The sequence below is a fragment of the Neopsephotus bourkii genome, unplaced genomic scaffold (assembly GCF_033783945.1).
Source record: "Neopsephotus bourkii isolate Nb327-2 ecotype Australia unplaced genomic scaffold, CSIRO-AGI_Nbou_v1 NB_1016, whole genome shotgun sequence".
NCBI lineage: Eukaryota > Metazoa > Chordata > Aves > Psittaciformes > Psittacidae > Neopsephotus > Neopsephotus bourkii.
This window is the reverse complement of record NW_026901505.1, coordinates 3499765-3521220: the sequence shown is the minus strand read 5'-3', so window position 1 is coordinate 3521220 and position 21456 is coordinate 3499765. Positions and strand designations below refer to the sequence as shown.

General features: G+C 42.5%; 1 long non-coding RNA gene across 1 annotated transcript in view; it reads right to left on the bottom strand.

Annotated features, from left to right (window-relative positions):
• Positions 1-1817: 1817 nt before the first annotated feature.
• The window catches only part of LOC133215931 (uncharacterized), a 169644-nt gene continuing 150005 nt past the window's right edge, over positions 1818-21456 (bottom strand). Inside the window, exon 3 of the long non-coding RNA XR_009726517.1 lies at positions 1818-2613. This is a non-coding gene — a long non-coding RNA (uncharacterized LOC133215931). The remainder of the gene's footprint in view (positions 2614-21456) is intronic.

The window sequence follows — 21456 nt, the reverse complement described above, 5'->3', positions numbered from 1 at the left end:
TTGTCTTTTATTCTTTTGGACTCCTGTATGCTGTTTTTTAACTCCCACCTTCTGTTTTCCCTCAACCAGAAAATCCAGCAAACCATTTAAGCTTTTTCAGAGTTAAGCTTGTGACTTAGCACTTCCCTTAGAATAACAGATTGAAATACTTCCTGAAGGAGACCCACAGTGTGAACGAACCAAAAGCTGGACCCACTTCAGCCATTTTCTTGGGAATACTGCTTTTCTCTCTCACTTTATCAAGTGCTTTATTTTTAGGGTAGCTGGAGTATAAATTATCGATACCACATAGATGAGGCTGAGTAGTAGAGACATAACAGTTTCTTGCCAGGTCCAACAGCCTAGTAAGGCATAGTAGGGTAATTCAGAATTTATAGCAGCCCAAGAAGTGGGCAACAACTTTACTGAACACCAACAGCAACACTTTCCAGGGATATTTATTTGGCTGCCAGAGTATGAAAAATAGCTGACAAACAGTATTGTACTGAGTTTCCAAGCCATTGTCCCAAGAACTGTATGCTAAGCTGCTGGAAACAATGATTTGTCCCACTGGGTTTGTTAATTATAAGATGAATGGGCAAGCAGAGACATTAGAAAGAAAAAAAGAAACCAATGTGCAGTGACCATATGTTCCCAAAATTTATACTCTTAAACTGTTCAGAGCAATACGACTTTGACTTTTTGAATCTTTACAGATGTTTTTCCAGTGTAAAGCCCAGTTAAGCACATGCCTAACATCAAATTCAAAAGGAGTTTTACTGACATCCTTTGGGTTTCTCTTACATATACACCAAAGACTAGAGTTTCATTGACCTGGCAACTGCTGTAATGTGGGCAATTCCTTGGCAGCTAAGCACCAGTCATAATCAGATTATGGGATTATGTTCTCTGCTCTGTGTGTGTATGCACACAACTGTGAAGTCTCTCCCCTCAAAACCACCTGAGGCTTCACAGTCACAAGGCCCAGAGACTTGCAGTTCCATGGACTCCCACTGGCAGCCAAAGTGCCTTTTCTCCCATCAAGGCTTTTCCATTGAAAACTTCTATGTGCAATTAATGTTTTATTTTGGAAATAACCTGCAGCATGCCTTCTGGCAGTACTTAAAAATGGTAGTGGAAAAGCAAGAGACATTTGTTTGGGAATGTATTTATGTCAGAGATTTAGGAAGCAGTAAAGATGTCAAAGAGAAAATACCAATTATTACAGGATTGGCCTCTCTAAGTAATGCTCTGCAGAACTAAGAACTCAAAACCCAGCAGCTCCTGGAGGTCTAGGCAAAAGGCTTAGTACATATATTTTGCTCTTTTGAGCACGGCAACAATTTGTGGGAATATACAGAAGCTTAATAATTGAGACACCGACAACAGTATTTTCCATCTGTTCAAAGCTGTCACAGAGATACTATTTCTGATCCTGTCCATAGCTTAAGCAGGAGGATGTATGTGAAGGGATTCACAGGGAAGCAGATTCTCAGCGAATGTGTTCAAATCAGACATACACACGTAAGATGGGGTGTAACTCCACATACACATTAATGCTGTAGCTTTTGACACCTTGGCAAAATGACTGACAAAGGCAGTGGAAGAAATGACAAAGCAAAGTTGACAGTCAGGCTTTAGCTCACCATTGCTCATTTTCTGCGTTTCTCATTTGTCGCTGGTAGTGTTTCACAGTACCGCCAACGACTGCACAAGGCAACTGTGGAGGGACGTCCCAAACTTCCTGTTTGATACATCACTTGTACTGCACTTGTTTTAAAATTAAGAAAAATAACACAAAAAAAAAAATAAAATGAAGAAGTCTTCTGCTTGGAGATGTCTGCACCAGCTGTATTCATCCGAGATTCCCAGCTGGGCTGGGGACTTTCTTGTAGTGTTTATTCTGCAAGCTGCTTAAGCAATGCAATGTGGGATTGATTATCAGTGGTACAGGTGAGCAGGCTCCTGGGTAGATACCCCTATTTCTGAGGCATCAGTAAAATGACAAGTTTTAGATGATTTTGGAAACTGTAATATGCTGAGCTTTGTAGCTGCCTTGGGAATAGAAACTAGCTGCACTGGGAGGGACATCTGTTTACATCCCCTTAGATCACATTGTGCATTTAACCTATGATTACACAGAGGCAGGAACACCTAGCGTTTGATGGTTTGGTGTTGCTTGCAGTGTGAACAGGAAAAGAGAGAGTTTTGCGAAGATCTCACCAGGGAAAAGAAGAAAGCACCTCCTAGTCCTTGACTCTTCATAGGAAGAAACTGAACGTAAAATAACAGACATTAGCTCCCATCAGATTACAAAGCTTGAAATAACACAGTAATTCCAGCTCTATTCCTGGCCCTTGCATTTGCCAGAAAGTGTTGACCCCTCTCTGACAATGCAGGCAGGTGAATGGTCCCTGGTCCATGGAATTCCAGGAAGAGGTGGGCAGGTGCTGGGGGTACGGGGTGAGCAGCCAGAGGACACCGGCAGCGTGGGAATGTCTCCAGTGGATTCCTCTTGTTGGGGAAGATGCTTCTTCCTCTCTGCTGGCCCACAGGCATCACTGGCTGGCAGTGAGGAGGGGGAGCACATGGCAAAGAGCTCGCCTGCTACTGTGGAAGAGGAATAGCAATCTCCTAAAACAGCCATAAAGAGGGAAAAGCAATTATAATTTGTGAAAGTGATAATAGATAACCAGGTAGCATTTAATAGCTCTCCGAAGATATCTTGGAGGATATCTCCTATCGACATATCTCAGAATGTATTAAATTGCTTTCATTATTCGGATTCATTTTGAATTCAGTGCCAAGAACTCCTGGCACCTTGGAGGACTTTTAGTATTTTGATTTGTCATTATCATCAGCCTGCCTTGGAAAGGAGCTTCAACTACACATGCAAAAGACAGTTTTGCTTGCCACATATTTTGGTTTTAATAGAGACCAGAAGAAAAACAGAGGAGGGAAGAACTGGGACACTTTGTTCTTGTGGCTTTAAGATTCTTTGGAAAATCAGTTATTGATAGGTGGCCCTTTTTGGGAGATTCAAATATACTATGGTTAAGCTTATTGAAAGAAGATTAAGAAACAATTTAATCACAGTTTGTGGGTACCTACATAGGAAGAACATTTAATACAAAAGGGTTCTTTATTCTAAAAGACAAAGGTATTAAATTGCTGGAAGTTGAATTCAGAAAAGGTTAAATTAGAAATAAAATTATTTAAATTTTTTATTTCTTTTTTAACAGCAATACCACTTTACTATTGGAAGAATTGACCAAGAGTCTGGAAATCCTGGCTTTAAATCAAGATGAGGTGAACTGATATGCTCTACTCCCACAGTTGCTCAGGTTCAGGGTTAGGAAATGTTGACCTGGGTGCTGGTTGTACCTGCTGACTCTAGGTCCTTGGGGGCTGCCTCCTTTTTGCTGGGCTTAGTCCCCTGCAACATGGTCCCTTGGAAAGTCAGGAGCTTGAGGTCATGCTCAGACTACTGTGTTGTGTCTGGGGTGAACTTCAGTAATGTGGGGATGTATCCTGCCTGTGGCGTGGCTGAGCCTCCTGGCAGCAGCTGGCAGGTTGGGAGGTTTGATATGTATCACACAATTTAATTACTCAAGTTCTGACAGACAGACGACACTTCCTAGCACTGCAGATTCAGGGACTATCCTGACCAAAAACATTGACTGTAAGGAAATTGAAAAGAAAGTGCAAGACTGTTTTTGTCAAGGTCTAAAATCGAAAACTGATTCACATCCTGAGCTGTAAAAACAAGATTCTTTCTCAAGCAGTACAAGCCACCTCACATCACAAAACCACTGGGAGCCATAAATCTCCTAAAGGAGAACTTGTTTTTCTCCTAATTTTCATGTTAGCTGCAGTCCAATGTCTTCCCATTACAGGTTTTGGCACCTTGGTGTAGTAGTGATGTAAACATCAATATTTTAAAGTTAAAGAAGAATACAAAATGAAATTGAATTCCAGCAAGTATAAAGGAAATACAAGAATGTCTTTCCTATTGAATCCTCTGCAGATTCCAGATAATGGATTATTCATAGACCTTCAGCTCATAATAAGGTGCCCTTTATTCTTGGAATTTGAAGCATTTCTCTCTTAAGCTGCGATTATTTTCTGATTCCATTACCAAATTCAGTTTTGACATAGTGATACAATTTCCTTATCTCTCCCTTTAAAGTCACTGCATTAGACTGTAAATGAAACCAGCAACATTTTCCATGTGCGTTTTTTTCCATGCGTGTGATGTTTATTAAAAAAATAAATCTGAGTGATACTTCACAGCACAGCAAAATGGTGTGCAATGGGAAATACAGCTGTACCTTGCAGGTGCTTCTAGCTGATATACAAAAAGCACTGCTTGGCCACACACCGCAATAGCTTTTAACAAACAGCAGAAGTATCTTTGACTCCCAGCAACAGCTACCTATCTGAAAAGACAGCAGAGATGAAGAATGTCTGTAATAGGTGCAAAACGGTAATTGATCCCAATTTGGCTGGGATCACCATCCCTCTCCTGGCTCCAGTATGTACCATTCACTCACCCAGAGCCAAGTGCATGTACAACTTCTTTGCTTAATGTGGCTTACTGGGAATGAAAAACATCAGCTCTGGGTGTTTTGGTTTGCTTGATTGTTTCTGTTCAATACAAGGGCCTATGTCAGTTTGGCTGTTCCTTGGGAAACTCAGCTGTGAAAACTCCGTGCAATTCAGAAATCCCCTGCTAGCTGCTGAAATCTCTACTGCTATTTGGAAGGTAGAATTCATCTTTCACATAACAAGAAGTTACCTGATTATTCTACCTGACACAGTTCCCCATGTTTATATAGATGTTTTATTTCTATGGCGCTTTTTTAGATATAAAACAAGGGTACAGACTGATTTCCTAGATAGAACCATGCAAAAATATCCCTAAGACTTTTGTTGTTTTTTTTAAATGGGATTTTAAAACCTCTACTGCGTATTAGCCTATTCTTCTTTAAGAATTATCCTCCATCAAAAGAAGAATGACTCAATGTTCTTACAGTCTTTTGCCCTCTCTACTTTTATGATCCTTTGCCACTAATGCTCAGACTTCCTTTAGAGCAACTGAATTTTGAGGGCTCCATTTTCACTTGTGAAATGCATATTAATTCAACATGGCATTAGATGACTTAATTAATATTGCAAAACTTTGATAGGCTCAGATGTTAGACCATCCAAAAGAACTGGCTGTAAAGTAGATAAAACCATAGTCCACCATCAACTACTTCTTTTTAATGAATTTCAAACCCTGATCACAGGCATGCAATGAGATTTGGCTGCCTTATTGTCTCCAACGCTGCAATCCTCTGTGATGCTGATGACCCGTTAGTGTTATTTTGAGGAAAAAGCACAACTAAAGTAACTTCAGCACTGAATAACTGCCTGTCTAATAATAATGTCTACCAGAAGCAGCTCACTTTGCAGGGGAACTGTAGCACAAGATAATTGAACTTAATGTAGTTATGTGCTTTTGCCTTTGATTTGGGCCACACAACTAAATTTGTGGTCAATTACAGGGCCTGTGAGAGTGAGCATGAAGGCATAATTAAAGGTTAGGAAGAGGTGGACACGAAAAGAATAGCTCTGAAATTCAAGTCAGCTAATTCACTCTGGTTGCAGGGACGTAAACAAGTGTTCAGCTATGCAGAGTTCAAAAGGCCATGTGTGCAGGTAGCCCCAGCTTTCCATTGCCAGAGATCTCCAGGGCAGCAGAGACACATCCATTCTTGAAATGGATGAAAGAAACACTTTTGGAATGACTAAGGGCTTTTTTTTTTTTCTTTCCTTTTTTTTTTTTTTTTTTTTTTACATTAGAAATGACACTTTCAAATAAAGAAAACTCTTTTCTGTGTTTCTAGCCACTCAGAAGTCAAGACGTAGAACTCCAACCAAGTTCAACATGGCTCATAGCCCTTTTGATGCTCAGAAAAAAGCCCCAGTGGTGGCACATTAGTGTACAGCCCTCTGGATAAGAAGGATGCATCATTTGTAGTTCAAATTAATGAACTGAGGTTTAGTAAGTCAGAGCTATATTTGATTTCATGTTATTCTATCTTCTCCCATGTACTTACAGCACAACCTTAGATATGTCACCTCTCCCCCTCATTATTTAAATTCCTTACCCGTAAAATGAGAATGATAATATTTAAACAGCTCCAAAGAGTGCCACAAACCTCATTTGTTAATGTACATTTAGAGATGTTCATATGGAACTTGTTACAGAAATTACAAAGTGCTGTAAGTAATCTTTCCCCCAAAAGCTGGTTTTCAGGATTTTGTGATTCACTATAACCTAATAAAACACAGCTCTGAAAGAAACCAGGGTAAGCTCTGTGTGCAACACTGAACGCTTCTGAAACGGTTGCAGTCCATAAGGATAAATCAAGGCACGTCGAGAATTCATGAATCCACACCTGCCTGGAGTGTGCAGAAGTACCAAATTCAGGAGAGATATATTCCTGTTCTGGGATGATTGCTTGCTGTGATAAGAATGCAGAGAAAGCAATATACAACTCAAATGATTAAATGCAAGCAGCAAAAGTCCACTGTAAAAGCAGCAGTCCAGAGTGTGTGTCAAAAGTGAATTATGAAAATAGCCTCGTACATCCATGGCAATTTCACAGAGCCACTCTGATAACAATGAACACAACAGTGTGCAATAGGAACAACAATGCCCAGAATTATTTCCAGCAATATATCTTTTAAGGACAGTCACTTTAGTTCTCTCTTTGCATCTGTAAATGGCAGCTGAATTAATGATAAATATGACTTGAGCAACAAAAGATTCTGCATTATATTCTATTATCTGCCCTCTCTTCCTGCCTGGAAGTGGTATGAAGATATTCCTTACAACTGAACTGAAGATGATCTTGTACCGAGTCAACCATAGTTTGCACAGATAAGCTAAGAGGCTGGGGAAGAACAAAATGCCTCTCAGATCACTTGGAGATTGCTTGCAAGGTTGTAGGGATCTGTGTAGCTTTATATTTCACTGAAATGCAATTTCCCTGCTGGGATCTCAAAGCACTTCACAAACATTAATGCTAAGATTCACACATGGTTATTACCTTGCATGGGCGATTTCCAGGGCTGAGTTTTGCAGCCGTTATTAAGGGAGAGAAGGGCTAGACTGCTACTGAGGGACCTTGTATAAAAAGACACCACTTTGTATGAGTGAGGGCAGACATGCTGAGGCTTCAGTGAGACTGTCTAAGTGTGCAGCTGTACAGAAGGAGAGTTGATACTGAGCAAATTCAATGGAAAAGAAAAAAAATGCTTCTATGTATGAGCTATGTCACTTTCATCAAACTGACTGTTATGAAGCAGAGGAATGGGCATGGAAAAGCAGCAGCCTCAGAGTAAAAGGAGGTATCTTAGGCATGGGGGATGGTTATTTGCTTGATACTGGGAGGTGGCTGAAGGGCAGTAAAGGCTGCTTAGGCTTCCCTGACCCTCTGCTCGGAGGTGTGAATGGTGGAGCTACGCCCCTCCCATGACCCCGTCCACTAACACTATATACACGAGGCAGGCAGACACTCAGCACCTTTAGCTTCTCTCAGGCAGTCCTATATTCCTCTTTCTCCCACTGGCTTCATTATAGAAGTTCGTGCATGTCAAGTGATATTACCTTGGCAGCGCTTTCCCACTGGAATGCTTCCTAAAGGCATTTAGAGCTTGAGAGTGCTTCTGCTCATCTTGGCTTTGGCTGCTGCCACTGCAGATGCTTTCTCTCTCTTCAGAGGTTCTCATAAGATTATACATCTGTTTTAAAAACAAACAAACAAAATCCTAACCAGACAACAAAACAAGCCAAACCCCAGCTCAGGTTCAGACAATCAACCTTGCTATAAGCATCATACCCAACAACAACTGTAGACATCATTTGCGTCCTATATAAGCTTCACTCCTCTATCTTTATGTTTTGATTGGATTAGGATCCCTCACTCTAGAGCAGGGGAATTAGTTGTTATTTTTTCCAGCAATTCAATTTTGCCCAATGTTGTGGGGAACAGCCTTCATTCAGAAAGTAAGGGCATTACTTTACTTTTACCAGTCTGCTTTAAACAAATATTAGAGAGCAGTGCTCCCATGGGTACCATTACAGCAAACAGCAATTTTCCAGCAAGCTCCAGAGTAGATTGCTCCTGAGATGCTTCTGTACTTGTAGGATGTGTATTATGCACTTATGTCACTTCTGAGGGTGAGTGTGGTGAGGAAAATCTTTCTGACCTTATAGAGGAGTAACAGTGTACCAAGCTTGGCACGTGGCAGGGGTTGCGCCTGTGTCGTACAACCTTATTTTTATTTCCCGAGTGGAGAACTAGAGTTCATGAAATGAAACCCCCTGCACAAAGAAGGGGGCAGAGAGGCAGAGTGGTAGGACACAAGGCGTTTGCTGTTCCTTCCTGTGACATATCTATCCCCCAAGCCCTATGTCCCCACATGTGATGGGAGTGAGCCAAAGAAAGAATGGCTACACTCTTCCAGCCTGCACTTCGTAACCTCTCCTTTCCCCAAATCACTTTGTCTCCATTTCACACTCCAGCTGCTTTTTTTTGCTTCTCTTCCCTGCTTGGCTCTTGCCATGGAAATTGCAATGATTTCCATTCAAGCTCATCCCCTTTCATATCCCTCTCCCTCCTCATGTCCCCAGGCCATTTGTCTCTGTTAGGTCCTGCTGGCATGGTTTGGGTCTCTCTGCCCTGTTCAACAGTATCCCACTGGGACACACTCCCTGGAGCAGCAGGAACAGAGAGGCACTTCTTTCAAAACTCAATATATGCAAGGAAAATACAGTGATTGCAGATCTGTTCCTCCCATCACTAAATAATAGGCAGGTATTTATTAGACTTCAAACCCTATAGCTCATCCCTTCTAAGTCAGAAGTGTCCCCAGCAGAGTTCAAAGGGAAATGGGTTAACAACTGACACTGTAAAGAGACCTTCCCACAAGTTAAACGTGCTTCTTTCTAATAAAATGCTAAGCTGCACAATAGAATTATGTGTGCCTCTCTTCATGGCTTTCTAGTCATGGCAGAGAAAGAACTCCAAACATTTCTGATTTATCTTTCCAGAATGAGAGCCCACAGAGTGACCAGATGTTTCCCCATTCATTAGCTAACAAGGTTTGGTAATCCTGGGCTGGAGTTTGGAGCTGGGTGCTCTGTACACAGAGCTATCCCACCTTCCATGGCCACTGGGATGCACTGTCAGGCAGCAATGACTTAGAAGTTTGGTCTGTAGGAGTACTGGCATGCTGGGAGCAATGAATGAATGCCTGTGCATATAGAGAGGGAAGTAAGTATGCATACTAACACTGGATGAGGCCAGCTAGTGAAAATGGAGTTGCTGCCTCAGAGGTACTTCATTGGTATTCTGGAGACAGCTGGACTAGAGACTGCACAAAATTATTTTCAAACAAGAATTACAATTGGAAAGGCAAAAAGAGAGAGATGGAGAGAATTTGAGAAACATTTGTCAACTGAAAGCCTCAAGGTTGTATTCAAGCTGCCTTCCTGATGACAGAATAAACACAAGAAAACCTGGAACAAATGGTGCTTCGTGGATCAAACCAACTAGATTCTGCCACAGATACTTAGCATTAAAAGGCTTTTCATTGTGGAAAGAGGGACTGAACCCAGTCTGAATCCATGATGAATGGAACAACATGACTCTCTTCTGCTAAACACAGGCTGGCAAGGGAGTGCTGGTCGGGGTAAACATCGCACGTCCTTCTAAAGCCAGATTTATGCAACAAAGCAGCAATGCTTTACATGTTGAAGCACCATTCTCCTTCATATCTGCTATTGGGCTGACAGAGGCGATGCTTAATTCTGGCAAATTTGTCAGTCTTGACCTGCAAGTCTGATATTTAGGAAATTCTGTTCATTTCCAAATAAATAATGCATGGGCAGTCATGCATTTTTCATGCTAAGACTTTTAAAGGCCACTGTAGTGATGCATGTAAATTCAATTTCCCCCCTCCTCTGCACACTCAACTGCTAAATAATTATTAACATCTGACTCTCAGCATAGTGAATGGCTGTACCATCCAGAGAATCCAGTTGCTTTGACACTGCTGCATCCTCTCCACCCCTGATAAAGTCGAGGAGAGATAATGCCAGGCAACAGCAAAGCAATCTGTCTCTTCCCCTCCAACCCCCTTTTTTCATTTCTTTTTTATAAGGCTCTACAAAAACACATGTGTATGAAGTGAAGCACAACAAAGGGACCGGCTCATGGATTTGACATTCTTCTGGAATCACACTAATCCCTTCCAGAAAAGCAAAGCTGGTGCCTTTATTTGTAGCTGTTGGTTAATCTGTGTGTCAGAGAACTGAGCGTATGATGGGGCTTGAGGCGGCTTTATCAAGCAAGTGACTAAAGGATAGAGAAGCGATGCTGCTAAACAAGGGCTTAGAAAACAAAGCCAGAGAGCAAATCTAGCATGATGGAGGGGGAACGTTAAAACCCCCCAGATTAACTCCCTGTGCATTGGTGTTGGTTGTGGGTGAGATAAGGATAAGAGCAGGGTCCTCCATGGGGCTTGGTGATGCTGTAGGTGTGGCAGTGTTGAAACACAGGGCAGCTCTTCAGCGAGTCAGAGAAGGGGCTGTGATGAAGAAATCAGTGGGGGTTTTTCCCCACTTCAGGTGACACTCCTGGTATAGAAAGATGAGATTCATCAGGCAACTCTGGGCCCCTTTTCGGGAGGGGGATGAGGCAGAGAGCCTCCAAATCTTCCTTAACCAAACTGCAGAACCAGCCTTGCAGAGACTTGACAGACAGACTGCTGAAGCAACAAATATGGAAAAGACAAACTACTGAAATTGCATTTCAGTCTCTGTCCCCTGGGAATGAAGCTGCAGTTTTACTTAAGACTTCAGGATGTGCTGCAGCAGAAGGGAATGGCCAGCAAGGGATGTGTAGAGGACATCACTTTGGGCATCTGTATTGATGTTGGTATAACAAATAAAAGGTAAAACACCTGGGGTTTTAGCTCTTTCAGACTCATTGGCAGGAGCAAGGTGCTCATGTAGTTGCTGCAGTTTCATCTGTACTTGAATAATTTCCCCTATAAAGGCTTAAGGCAATGCTTTATGTATGCAATTTCCTGATTTGTTTACATGCTAATATTTTGGGCTACTAACTCAGTAATGCTAGCATTTTTGGCTGGTACTTTCTCATGGATATCATGATCATGTTTCTTTCTGAAATTTTATTTCCATATACAGCCAGTAAGATTACTCATATGCTTAAAGTGCATGCTTAAATGCTTTGCTGCCATGGGACCTCGCTCTGTCATTATATGCTTAACTTGATGACATTTCAGACCTAAAATCTGATGTTAAATCAGGGTGAAACAGACTGCAGAGTTGCCTGCTTCACTGCTTTTTGGGCTTTTCTTATGAAATATGTGAAGCCATTCTACAGGTCAGAAGAGGTGAGTTTGTTTTTTCAGTCAGTGCTGCTCTCAAGGCTACAGGAGTGACTATTTGTGTGGAGAATTGCATCAGTTTTGTTCAGTAGTAGCAGAGAGGAGACGTTGGGGAAGAAGGAAAGAAAGGAGATGCGAAGATGAGTGCTGGGATCTGGTAGGAATGGAAGGACAACATATCACACAGCAGTATCCCCTGCTTATGTCCTAGGGAATGTCATGTGTCCATGTGAGCCTGGTCTTCTATATTAGCAATAAAGTGAAGAAAAGGTATTTATCCAGATGCTTAACTTTAAAATAATAGCCTGCATTGAAAGATTTCAGATAAAGCCTGTCACAAAACACACATACACACATATATAAGCCTTTTAAAAATTCTCCTGTCTGGGTTGAAAAGCATTTTGAAATACAGATGAGTGCCGACTGCAAATACATCTAGAGAACTCAGAGAGAAACCTACTGGAGACAAATTATGGAAATGAAATGCCCATCTTTACAGATCAATGCAAGGAAGTCCCTGCTGAGGAGTGTATAGATCATTTAAAATACCTCTCATCCTGTTCAGCAGGATTCAGTTCCAAAGCACACTGGCTGATGTGGGGCATTGTTAATAGCATTGGCTTTAGGGAAGCAGTCACCTGTATATTGACCATGGACTTCTCTTGCCCCTTTTATTTGAGACTTTTATTTGTAGGCTAGTAATAGATTTGCATTTAGATGAGAGTACAACTAGTCACAGTAAGGATGGAAAGAAAAGAAGGTCCCTTATTGATCCTGACAGCAAAGTCTTCCCCTCAGCAGGCTATTTTAATTGACAGTGAAAATGATAAATTGACCAATCTGTCTAGAAAAGAGACCCCTTTCCTTGGTTTGAAATCCACTGCCATGTCAAGGTTTGTCCTGCTCTAGTGGTGCCTCTCTGTCCATGTCCCTCCCTCTTGCAGCAGATTTGGGTTGTGGTTTGTGCTAGGCTGTGCCTTGCAGTAACAAGGAATGAGCTGTGCCAGCATGTCTGATAATTCCAGCTGCTGCCCTCCTGCATACAGAATTATAACCTGGGACAAAGGTACCTCATTTGAACCAGGGCATCCCTTTAGTAATGTGCCAAAACTCCTTCCCAGCAGAGTCCCCCTTTCCTGTTGCCTCAGAGCCAACCTGCATTCTCCCTGCAAGGGGGAGCTCGGGCTCATTTCAGGAAACCCACATGTTGTCTGCTTCTGCATTCAGAAGAGTTGTCAATCTTGGTAATGAAGAGGCTGAGGACTAGGGTGGAAAAGCTGTTAAATAAATCATAGTCATGCTTTGCATTTTTATAGGTGTTTTATAGGAGCCGTGTCTAGCTCACAGAATGCCTCATGAAGGGAAGTATCATTGTTCTCCTTCACAAGCGGCAGAACTGAAACCTGGTGAGATGAAGCGGGAAAGAGTCACCAGCCAGAGTCACTGGAAAGGCTCCAGCCCTCACCTGTTGCCCAGGCTGAGGTGGTAGGCAATGCTGCCTTTGCTGCAGGCTTGAAGGGCCCATCATTTAAAAGGGCCAGGTGTGATTTAAGGGACATTGAAGAGTTGCCATGCAGTCAGTTTGAAAGGGCAGCCCTGTCAGGATGTGATGCCAGGGCTTGACGAAGCACCGCTGAAGCTTCCAGCAAAAGCCCCACGGGTTGCAAGGATGCAGGCTAAAACCATAAATTGCAGACAATTCCCTGTAGTCATCATGTGAATTTTTGCTCTGTGTGTGAGGGAGGTAATTAGAAACAAATTGCCCTGGTAACACAGAGCATATAGGCACCATTATAAGATGCTCTGATGACACAGGCATTTTTCTGAAGGTGTAACTCTCTCCTCCCCAGTCCTAACATCTTTCAGGTCTTGCTTTCCATCCCACTCATGCAAGTGGTACATTATTAGCACTCCCAAGATTCAGGCAGATAACCTGCAAGCCCTTCTGCCCCACAGAACAACCAGCAGCAGCGTAGAGATGTAAATGCTAGCACAACCCTGGACACCACCTGCTTTTTGGGCATGAAGGGAGAACTCTCCCCCATCCTGCTATTGCTGTCATCCCCAGGAAAATCAGCCCTCCTCTGCTTTTTGTCTGGACCAGGCTCAAATAGCTGCACCCTGTTGCTAGGCTACCTGGCTGCCTTCCTTCTGCACATCCCCATAGCTGCTGGAAACCTCGCATCAAATTGCAGCTCATATGTTGGGTTATTTTTATCTTTTTGAGGAGGCAGGGGATAAACGGACAGTGGGGTGGAAGGAAGGAAGGTAGTCAAGTGCTTGGATCCTCTGGTCATTGGGTTATTTGGTATGTGTCTGAAAAAGCTTGCAAATATGAATGTGTATGTTTCTGCTTCCTTAAATAGTAGAAGATATGTGGCATCATAATGAAATATCTGGCTGACTAATGACTATCAAGTGACACCTTTTGTGCTATTTTGAATCCTTGATAATTTGTCTTGTGTTCTGCAACAGCCAGAAAAGAGCTGGAAACAGCTTTGCAAAATGCACTGATGTACCAGAAAACCTGTGAAGGGCTGGCAAATGTGGAATAAAAAGCTTTTGGCATTTACAGAGCCACAAGATCCCTACATATTGCTTGGATTCGGATGAACTCATCATGAAGAAGGCAAGAAGATGGGTTAGAAAAGTGAAAGATGGTTGCGTAGAAATGTTTTCCAGCTCTCCTGAGAATAAGGACTGTACTCCCTCATGCTAAGCCACCCGTGTTACCCAGCCCTGTGCAACACCGGGTAGTTTCTGGACTGCTGCATGCAGTCTCTGTGGTGGAGGAGCCAGCATATGCAATGGAAAACGTGTGAGCACACAGGAAGAGAACAGATTATATTAGATGTTAGGCAGAAGTTCTTCCCTGTGAGGGTGGTGAGGCCTGGCACAGGTTGCCCACTGTAGCTATGGATGCCCCATCCCTAGCAGTTTTCAAGGCCAGGTTGGACATGGCTTTGAACAACATAGTCCAGTGGAAAAGGCTTTTTGATTTTACTTTCATGTTTTTGGAAAGAGGAGAAAGAAAAAAACTATAAAGACGGCATTTTTAATCTTCTCTCTTCTCCTGATTTGCATTAACTGAAGGTAAATGCAAACCACCAGATAACCTCACCTTAACTGCAAATGAGCTGCATACCTGAGACCAAAGCTTCCCAAGAGGGACACAGAGGAACTGAGAAATAGCCACTGGGAAATAACCATCTCCCAGGTACCAAAATGATACCCACAGTTTTTGCAGCTGGGAGATGCTGGTGAAAGGAGAAAAAAGAGAGGAACCCGCCCCCCCCCCCCCCAACTGCCTAGGATCTTTTTAAACCTCACCCCTGAGAAACCATTGTTCTTTGCTTCCAGTGAAGACAGATTCCCCCTTAAATCACGGCTGCCAATTACATATGAAATAAACGCAAGCCATAAAACTCAGCCCAAATCAGGTTTCCTGCCCTCATTCCCTCTGTTCTCCTCAACATCAAACAGCCACCCGGGGCTGAGACCTGGCACCTCCCCACGGCACCGGCAGGAGACGTATTGTTGGCAGTCGCAATCATGGGCTCAATCAGCAACAGGAGATTATTTCTATTTTCTCAGCAGCTGTTTGGAGGGAAATAATCCTGGAAGAGCCTAATGAATTAGCGTTACAAGAGTTATAGGAACTAATGAGAAGGAGTGGAAATGTGCTGAGGAAAAGGTGCTGATTTTCAAAGAAATGCAGTGCCTTTATTGGTTCTTTTCTGCTTTGGATGTTCAAAGGCACTTTATTGTTGGGTTTTTTTCCTACTGCAATTTATTTCCTGAGTGATTGAAGAACAAAAACAATTACAAACTGTACCAATTTCTTTTTTCCTCTTAGCTTTCTCATTTTCACTTAGCGAGATGCTTAAGCTGCAACATTTCCATCCTACTTTTCCCTTCCTTCCTCTGCAAGACCAGAATAATTAGAGACTAGCTAGAAACAAAAGCAAACCAGAGTAGCAGAAGTCTTCTGAGCTACACAGGGTTAGGTACTGTGCCACGGCATGCTAGTGAAATTAAAATGAAAAAGGAAAAGGAAAGAAGAAAGAAAAACATCTTTCTAGTGCTCCCGAGATCAAAGGAGCAACCCTTGAAATTTGATGGTTGGGAACTTCTGAGAAAGGAGGTTGTTAAACCAGTCCTGACTTCTGTGTCTGTTTTATCAGCAGGGAGACAGTGACATTGTTTGAACTAGATACTGAATTTTTCCCCACAGAGGTTGTGTGATGATTTCTGAGTGTGCTCCCCAAGGCTAAGGGTTTGCTAAGAGACTTCAGGAACAGGAGCTACACATCCCGCACTTAAAACATACGCCTTCACAGATGCAGCTAAGAACCCAAGTGCTTCCTGCAATGCTTAGTGTCCATGGGCCTTTGCGTGAGCAGCCAGGTACAGCTGTGGACTTCACACATTAGTCTGTGGTCATCTCCAGACAATTATCACACCTTTTTCTTTAGATATTTGGAAGAGTGCTCAGAGTTGACACAGCAGCTGCTTTCTTGCTACCCAACTGTGCTGTCCTGTACAGTCCCTTGCAGCACCAGGATCAAAATCCAAAGAGGTGTGTGCATGTGCAAAGCTGCTACTTAATTTACTCCATGCTGCTTGGTGCACCTGATTTGGCTTCGTTGCTCCTTTACCTTTTCCTGAGCTCACAACACAGTCTTTGCTTCCCTGGAAAACATAGCCCTCCCTCCTTCTCAGGTTTTTTTCTCTTCAGCACACAATTTCATAGCAAGATGTTTGCTGTTTGTTTCTCTGCATATTAACACTGAGAAAGCAGATAAGGGTTGACCATTAAAATATTAAAGGAAGGATTGGAATAAATGAAGCCCTGGATATGAACCACCTCTCTGAGCAGTTGGGACTGACACTGTGGACACAGGTTGTCTTCTGTCACCAACTGTGAAGGCTGGAAAGTGTTCCACCATCTGCCACCTGGTTCTCACTGCCCTTTGGCTGTGGCTGAGCTTCTTGTGTGGTCACTCCAGACTGACCTTCAATCAAACAATTTAAGCTAGCAGTGATCTACTATTTAAAGTAACTCAGCTCCTTTCACTGAAATAAGCTAATGAGCAACCAGGCAAGCACTTGGCAGAGTTGAGAGGCTGGTTGTGATCTGCTGGTGCAGGAACATTTCTGGCATAGTAACAACCAGGCAGTTATAGACCTGCTGCTGATGCATCCCTCCTCTCTGGGTATCCTATTATTTGCACTACATACATTTACTTGTCCTTTCTCCTATTGTTACTTTAGACAGTCTACACACAGCTTCTGCCTCACACGCTCTTTATTTCACTCATGAAAAATCCCCATGTTCAGGCTGAATTTTCTGTTTCCACTCCAGCCCAGGAGTCCACACATGTGAGGCCAGCAGGAACACATCAGCAAATACACTCACAGGACTGAGATCACAGTTCATTTTGTTCTATGTATAGAAAGAAGCAAATGAACTATGTGACACAGAAGCATCCCCACCCCCGTGCTCCTGTAATTTGGGGAGGGAACTGCAAAGGGAACAGGGTCAGTGGAGCAGTGCAAAAGCTTTCTGGTTGTTCATAAAGCAGCATGCTGTGGTTTGTCTGTGTGCTGCGTCCTGGGATGCCACAGTCTCCCTGGTGTACTGCCCTTTTGCCCACAAGACCTGGAAGGCATCCAGAGCCAGTTCAGTGATAATTTTTCTGGCATAGCAGAGAATAGCAGGTGGTGCAGAACTAATATGTTCACCACTATCCACTTAACTCTGGTGCAGAGAGGTGTGCTGGGATGGAGAGGCACATGACCTGAGCCCAGTGTGCTCTAAGAGCACAGAGCTGGTGGATGATCCAATAGGGGTCATGGCCAAACAGTGTAAATTAGAGCATCCCCCCAGGTAGCTGTAAAGCATGCAAGAGCTCTGTAGGGTTCAGCTATTCTCTAGGGTGCAGGAATCCCTAAATGGCATCCCATCTGCCTCCTTCACCTAACCTAATCATTAATAAAGTCTTTATTTTTTTTTGTCTGGGTAAATGTAAATTCTAGGAAGTAAAAAATAGCAGCAACCACACATACGGAAAAGGATTTGGCAAGGCCTCCTTCGAATACTTGTTCTCTGCTTCTGCTTTGCTTTACTGATGAAAGAAAGTCTCATACTCCAGAAATGCAAAAATAATAGATGAAAAGCAGAAAGTAGCTTAAACAGTTAAACAGAAGAGTTAAACTGACTGATGGAGGTTCATTGCTCAAAATGAAATGTGTAAAGAAAACATGAAGCAAAAGAAAGGGAGAAAAGTTGCAATGTAAATGCAAAGTTTAAAATTTTTGCCTCATTTACAAATCTATGGTGGAAAATTTGTTTAGAAATAGATTAATTTTATGTTCTCTGTCTCTCTAAAATTATAGTTTAAAAATTACATTAAATATTCATTGAGGATGGGGAAGGAACCAACATCACCTTGCTTTGTGGTTCAAATGAAACAAACTGAAGTGAAAAAGACAGTAAGTGACTGAAGAGCTTTTCATTCCAGGAGAGTATGAAAAAAGAGAATTTTGCTTTCCTGTGTTCAACGATTACAGTGATAATGGCTACATAAGAACCTAGACAGAGAAATTTTCAGCCTCTCTAAAATGCTCTGCAGCTTGCAATTACACATAGTCAAATTTATCACGGATGCCAGATGGCACAGCTAGCGTATTGGCAGGAATGTTCGAAAGAAAAGAGGAAAAATAGCTGGCCCATTCTGTGCCTAGCTTGCCTTCCTTTCTCTCTCCTACCCCTAATAACCTTCTCCCACTTTCTCTCTAGATGTAATTTTTCTCCATTCTCTGTAAACCAGTAATTTGAAGAAAGAAACAATTCAACTTACTTACGGTTAGGTCTTCATCTAAGATACCTGTCGGTTCCCTGAATTGTAAATGGATAAAATCACTTGGTTCAAAGGTTTTTCTTGCAACTAGCTCTACTACTTTTCACTGGGATGAAGATGAGAAGTGAGAGTTGAGGGTGATCTTGCAAGAAAAGCCCCTTGCACCCTAATGAGAGAATAGGCTGTTCACTGGACACACAGAGAGGTAGGCATACAGGCACCAATGTCAAAAACAGAACACAACAAAGTTATTTCTTTGTGGTAACAGCAGTGATCATAAAAAAAATCCCCGAATCCAAAGATACTGTTGATTGCATGCACCCCTAAATGCCTGATCCAGGTTTTTGCAAGGACTTAGAATCACATTTGTAAGTGCTCGGCAACCAGCTGCTTCTCTTGTGTCAGTTGTGGTCAGAGCTTCAAACCATCTCAATACCCTCCAGGAGCACTGTGACATGCAATCTGCTCCCTGTCTCAAAGGAGACAAAATTCCTTTGAAAATCTGGCCCAGATGGTCAATGCCAATCAATTTTGGAAAAGCCTATAATGCCAGGAATGTACTGAGATATGCGTTTCAGAATGATGAACGAAACAATGGTCCCAGAAGGGACCTCTGGACATTATTATCTTTAATAAGGTGAGGAATTCATGCCAAATCTCACTATAGTTCTTCATATTGATAAAAAATCTAGATCTTCCAAGCTATTAACTTGAATTACTCCTTTTGATTTCTTTGAGAGTTAATTGCCTAACTGCATCTGGAAATACAGACCCTCATTTATCTACTTATCTGTGTGCCTATTCCTCCATCCGTCTGCTTTATTTTACTTGATTATTCATCCTGTCATTTGAGAGTTGCTTTCACAGCTCATGACTGGGTTGTCAGGTGAAGCATTTCTATATCTTTTTTTCTGAGCACTGTTGATAATTCTCACTGTCAGGATATTACAGGTTAAAAGCTTTTGTCTTCCTGTGTATGCACACTGTCTCTATGTTTAAATGAACATGTAGAGATAAGAAGGCAGAAAGTGAATGATGCAATTACTGTCCTTAATCTCAGGCCCTGTATATAGCACTGTTCAGAAAAAACACACTAGCCCTGCAGATACAGACCTGTTCCTGTTGTACCACTTCAGTTTTTGATTTACATTCTCCTCCCTGCGTGGGTAGGTGTGGATGTATGAAGAGCAGGGAGACTGAAGGCAAGAAATGGCTGCTGTCTGCTTTTAGCAGACTGTCTGAAATGTCTACAGGAGCACTCATTCTTCAGCAAGCCCTGGGGTATGTGTTCACTTCCCTTTTAGCCAAGTCTTGAAGGTGGATATCATCCATTGGTACCTGGAAGGTGAGCTCACGTCAGTCCTGCCCCTCTTGCACCCCTCAAGCCTTTTACCCCTCAGAGGTCCATGTGCTGGTTTTAGCTCTTAAAAAAAGTAACAGAAACACTGCCATGCCTAAGAAAGGTTATCTCTCTATGGAGTTAGAATATTGCAAGTACTCCCCCAGAACTCGTTTGTCCTAGACATTTTTGTTAGAGACTAAAATACACACTGCTGGTCTTCCATTATGCACTGATTTGCAGAAGCTCAGTGTTTGCTCATTGTTGTGTGTGTCTCCCTATGCATACATCACCCCTCTGCACACTGAGAAATCACTAGTGGTTACGAAATAGTCTCCAGAGCACCATTTGATGGCAAGTAAAGTAAAACAAAGGGAATGATTACCAAACCCAGAAAACCCAAGACTAAGAAGATATAGCTGGAGGTAGAACGAATCAGTCATGGTTGCACCGTGATTATGTATACAAGCTTCTTAGGACATAAGAATAATCCAATTGAGATGATGTGCTGTTCCTAAATTTAAAACAAAAGAAAAAGAATACCTCCTATCAAAAGTCTATCTGCCCATTTCTCATGCAATCATGCCTCATTTCAGTCTCAAATTTACTCTGCAGAGCCAGGTGTGATTACCTAGATTGTTTCTCTTAGGGACAGGTCCTGATGGCTCTATTCAGCTCCAACAAAAGCCTCTTAAGCACCCACCATGAAGGTCTGGAGAACTGGCTTTAAGTAAACAAGTGTTTGTTCCTGGGCAAAGCTCTCATTCTGTCTAATTATACAATTGTTAGTGCATCTCAGGTTAGTGTCAATACTGCAATTTGGGCGGTAGAGATTTGCTTTTAACTGTTTCAGTACCTTTAACAGGAGCTTTGGTGACCTCTTTTGCTCCCTGTAGATGGAAAGACCAGAATCTGCCCTTTGCTTGGTAGCTGTGAATAGTTTATCTCAGAGGCGCCAGAAGTGCCATTGTTGTAGCATTCTTCTAACACCTTCCCTGGTGTCCTGCACTCCTTGTCACAAAGCTCTTGGTTACTGGCAGTAACCCATTCCCTGGTATGGCACCAGGGACACCTTTACTGTGGTCTAGATAACTGTTCCATGGAAAAAAAAAAACAAACAATGGGAAGACTGAAGCACAAAGCACTGAAGAACACTCATCTGCATACTGTTGTTGTGAGAGGGAGTTTCCATCAATGCCATCATCACTGTCATGACTGAAAGGGGACTACCAGAGCTGGCCATAGGAGATCTCTACTGAGTTGTCAAGAGGCTGGTGTATGATGGTTTATGCAGATTTCGAGCTCATTTCTCTAGGAATCATGGACTTTAAAAGCAACCCCCTTAGGAGGGTCAGAGCTGCTATAAAGACTGACAGAGATATAAAGGCTGTGAAAACCAGAACTGTAATGGTTGTTCTGCCCACCTCCTGAGCCAGCATGCTAATGCCTTGGTACAGCTAAGACCCAGCTGATCAGCCCTGGCATAACACCACCCATCTCTTAACCTCCTTTTCTCTGAAATGCAACAGGAGATGGCTATGAACCCTCTGCCTGCCATGGTTTTTGGGGACTGAAAGGGAGCATCTATGTCTTTTTTGGCATTTAGCTTTCTGGATGTGCAGATTTTAACAAAAAACTTGAATAGAGCATAGTGAACAAGCAGAATTTCCCAATCAATGTGAGGATCCTCCAGGAGCATCCAATGGAAGTTGAATTCACTGATCCAAGTGTTCAAAATCTGTATCAGAGACAGTGACTGTTGACACATCTAATTTAGGCACTTACCAATGGGGCAAGAAATCTGCT